This window comes from Oncorhynchus masou, chromosome 24 (assembly GCF_036934945.1).
Source record: "Oncorhynchus masou masou isolate Uvic2021 chromosome 24, UVic_Omas_1.1, whole genome shotgun sequence".
Taxonomy (NCBI): Eukaryota; Metazoa; Chordata; class Actinopteri; order Salmoniformes; family Salmonidae; genus Oncorhynchus; species Oncorhynchus masou.
In genome coordinates, this window is record NC_088235.1 from 102,930,393 (window position 1) to 102,934,904 (window position 4,512).

A 4,512-nucleotide genomic window follows, 5' to 3' on the forward strand; every position below is an offset into this window, starting at 1 on the left:
CCCCAGAGGAGCAAACAGCAGACTCCATCTCATCTCCCCAGAGGAGTAAACAGCAGACTCCATCTCATCTCTCCAGAGGAGTAAACAGCAGACTCCATCTCCCCAGAGGAGTAAACAGCAGACTCCATCTCATCTCCCCAGAGGAGTAAACAGCAGACTTCATCTCATCTCCCCAGAGGAGCAAACAGCAGACTCCATCTCCCAAGAGGAGCAAACAGCAGACTCCATCTCATCTCCCCAGAGGAGTAAACAGCAGACTCCATCTCATCTCCCCAGAGGAGTAAACAGCAGACTCCATCTCATCTCCCCAGAGGAGTAAACAGCAGACTCCATCTCATCTCCCCAGAGGAGCAAACAGCAGACTCCATCTCCCCAGAGGAGCAAACAGCAGACTCCATCTCCCCAGAGGAGCAAACAGCAGACTCCATCTCATCTCCCCAGAGGAGTAAACAGCAGACTCCATCTCATCTCCCCAGAGGAGTAAACAGCAGACTCCATCTCATCTCCCCAGAGGAGTAAACAGCAGACTCCATCTCATCTCCCAGAGGAGCAAACAGCAGACTCCATCACATCTCCCCAGAGGAGCAAACAGCAGACTCCATCTCCCCAGAGGAGTAAACAGCAGACTCCATCTCCCCAGAGGAGTAAACAGCAGACTCCATCTCCCCAGAGGAGTAAACAGCAGACTCCATCACATCTCCCCAGAGGAGCAAACAGCAGACTCCATCTCCCCCCAGAGGAGGAAACAGCAGACTCCATCACATCTCCCCAGAGGAGGAAACAGCAGACTCCATCTCCCCAGAGGAGCAAACAGCAGACTCCATCTCCCCAGAGGAGTAAACAGCAGACTCCATCTCATCTCCCCAGAGGAGCAAACAGCAGACTCCATCTCCCCAGAGGAGCAAACAGCAGACTCCATCTCATCTCCCCAGAGGAGTAAACAGCAGACTCCATCTCATCTCCCCAGAGGAGTAAACAGCAGACTCCATCTCATCTCCCCAGAGGAGAGAAACAGCAGACTCCATCTCCCCAGAGTAGCAAACAGCAGACTCCATCTCCCCAGAGGAGTAAACAGCAGACTCCATCTCATCTCCCCAGAGGAGTGGTAAACAGCAGACGCCATCTCATCTCCCCAGAGGAGCAAACAGCAGACTCCATCTCCCAGAGGAGCAAACAGCAGACTCCATCTCCCCAGAGGAGTAAACAGCAGACTCCATCTCATCTCCCCAGAGGAGCAAACAGCAGACTCCATCTCCCCAGAGGAGCAAACAGCAGACTCCATCTCCCCAGAGGAGTAAACAGCAGACTCCATCTCATCTCCCCAGAGGAGTAAACAGCAGACTCCATCTCCCCAGAGGAGTAAACAGCAGACTCCATCTCATCTCCCCAGAGGAGTAAACAGCAGACTCCATCTCCCCAGAGGAGTAAACAGCAGACTCCATCTCCTCTCCCCAGAGGAGTAAACAGCAGACTCCATCTCCCCAGAGGAGTAAACAGCAGACTCCATCTCATCTCCCCAGAGGAGTAAACAGCAGACTCCATCTCATCTCCCCAGAGGAGTAAACAGCAGACTCCATGTACACCTTGTGAGGGGCATCTCCCCAGAGGAGAAAACAGCAGACTCCATCTCATCTCCCCAGAGGAGTAAACAGCAGACTCCATCTCATCTCCCCAGAGGAGAAAAACAGCAGACTCCATCTCATCTCCCCAGAGGAGTAAACAGCAGACTCCATCTCATCTCCCCAGAGGAGCAAACAGCAGACTCCATCTCCCCAGAGGAGTAAACAGCAGACTCCATCTCATCTCCCCAGAGGAGCAAACAGCAGACTCCATCTCCCCAGAGGAGTAAACAAAGACTCCATCTCATCTCCCCAGAGGAGCAAACAGCAGAAACATCTCATCTCCCCAGAGGAGTAAACAGCAGACTCCATCTCATCTCCCCAGAGGAGCAAACAGCAGACTCCATCTCCCCAGAGGAGTAAACAGCAGACTCCATCTCATCTCCCCAGAGGAGTAAACAGCAGACTCCATCTCATCTCCCCAAAGGAGTAAACAGCAGACTCCATCTCACCTCCCCAGAGAGTCAGAAATGAGTCAGAACATATCCTGGTGTTGACTTTCAAACGGACAGGAGATAAACTATTATCAACCGAGGTACTGTATCTAAAGGCAGGCCGAGTTACCATGGTGTCTGGAACCTTTTAAATAACAACATACTGGAACCAAATGTGAGCATCAAGGCCTACAGTTTTCATGTCCAATGGACAGAAGGAGTGGTAACTATGCCCTCCTATAAAGTAAAGGCTATGGGCATTACCAGGTACTAAACTAATGACCATCGATCAGATGAATGAGAGCAGTAGCTGTGGGGGAGAAACAAAAAAAAGATAAAATGACTTAATGATTAAACTGATCTAGGGCCAGCTACTGTACTGTATTATGCTGAGCCAGTAGAAATGGAAATTGCCCTCTTTCAAAGTAAACAGTGAAAACATCACAGACCACTGCAGCGCAGGAATGGGCAGTAAGCAGACTGCTGTGGTTACTACTACTAATACACAGTGCCAGCTCGTTCGCTCTGCCCACAGTGCTGGGGCCGGAGTAACACACTGACATATTACTGTACTGCTAGCACACTGAGCTGGCTGGGCAGTGGGCTTCACCTTTCTTAATAGCTCTTCAAGGGATAAATAAAGTTGAATTACTGTCACCTGTTTTAACAGATCTCGCCAGGAGTCTAATGTGGCCTCTTTATTACCAACCATGGGAGAGTGGAGATGAAATGACATGTATTCACTCTTTAATACTGCATTACAGTTCAGGTAGAGAGAAACCGATTTCAGCATCACCTTGTCAGAGGGAAGCCTTACTGCACAGACACTGTGTAGTGCAGGAGAGGAGGGATAGAATGAGAGTAGAGGGGCTAGAGTAGAGGGCACTAGAGTAGAAAATGGGCTAGAGTAGAGGGGATAGAGGGGCTAGGAAATAGAGGGGATAGAGGGGCTAGAGTAGAGGGATAGAATGGAGGGTATAGAGGGGCTAGAAGTAGAGGGGCTAGAGTAGAGGGGCTAGAGTAGAGAAATTAGAGTAGAGGGGAGGGGAGGAGAGGAAAACATGAATCATTTAAAAGGTAAATAAATGTGTAGAATTGCAGAAAGAGAACTTAAAGCCGATGAGGCGGCAGCTGTAGAATTTTAATAAGCCCTCTTTCCCTCTGATGATTCTTGTGTGTTTACTGCAGCACAGACAATCACAAACACACATACTATGCACACACATGCACGGGTGCACACACACAGGAAGGAGCACCAGTGACTCACCTGCTGTAAAAGGTCTCTCTGTTTGAGGTCTTTTCTGTGTACACAAATGAGTTGAAGATTCTCTGCAGGGAGAGAGAGGAGAGAAACAGGGTTAGTATGCCATAGAAAGACGTGCTGCTAAATCACATGAGGCCCAAACTCTCTTCATACCGATGCAAATACACATGGATTTATTCTGATTGCTTAATTTCAGAGGATCTCTTTTGCTATGACGTGAATGTCTCGCTTCATTCCCAGTCATTTGTTGACAAGGTCTTGTTAGGTTGTGTTATTTACTTCACTACACCCGACAACGCTTCTCTGCCTTCACATTTAAATGGAAAGAAGGAGAGAATAACTCCATGCCCTCCTAGGTCCCCTCCAAAGTAAAGGCCATTGGTGGAGTTATTTCACTGTTAAATGGAAAGAAGGAGAGAATTTGGACTCCATGCCTTCCAGCTAGGTCCTCCAAAGTAAAGGCCATTGGTGGAGTTATTTCACTGTTAAATGGAAAGAATTGGAGAGAATAACTCCATGCCCCACACTTCAGGATCCTACCAGGTCCTTGTTAAATGGAAAAACAAATTAATTCCACAAAGTAAAGGCCATTTTGGAGTTATTTCACTGTTAAATGGAAAGAAGGAGAGAACAAAGCTCCATGCCTCCTAGGTCCCCTCCAAAAAAGGCCATTGGTGGAGTTATTTCATAAATGGAAAGAAAAGAATAACTCCATGCCCTCCTAGGTCCCCTCCAAAGTAAAGGCCATTGGTGGAGTTATTTCACTGTTAAATGGAAAGAAGGAGAGAATAACTCCATGCCCTCCTAGGTCCCCTCCAAAGTGAAGGCCATTGGTGGAGTTATTTCACTGTTAAATGGAAAGAAGGAGAGAATAACTCCATGCCCTCCTAGGTCCCCTCCAAAGTAAAGGCCATTGGTGGAGTTATTTCACTGTTAAATGGAAAGAAGGAGTCTTCTCTTAGAATAACTCCATGCCCTCCTAGGTCCTCCAGCCTCCAAAGTAAAGGCCATTGGTGGAGTTATTTCACTGTTAAATGGAAAGAAGCCGAGAGAATCTCCATGCCTCCTAGGTCCCCTCCAAAGTAAAGGCCATTGGTGTCTTCTCTTATTTCACTGTTAAATGGAAAGAAGGAGGAATAACTGCCCTCCTAGGTCCCCTCCAAAGTAAAGGCCATTGGTGGAGTTATTTCACTTT

At 48.1% G+C, this 4,512-nt stretch overlaps 1 protein-coding gene across 1 annotated transcript in view; it reads right to left on the bottom strand.

Moving 5' to 3' along the window:
* Positions 1-2,366, bottom strand: part of cachd1 (cache domain containing 1) — a 75,941-nt gene extending 73,575 nt beyond the window's left edge. Inside the window, 1 exon segment of the mRNA XM_064935936.1 lies at positions 2,318-2,366. The gene's annotated coding sequence lies outside the window, so the exon portion shown is untranslated.
* Between the last annotated feature and the right edge of the window lie 2,146 nt (positions 2,367-4,512).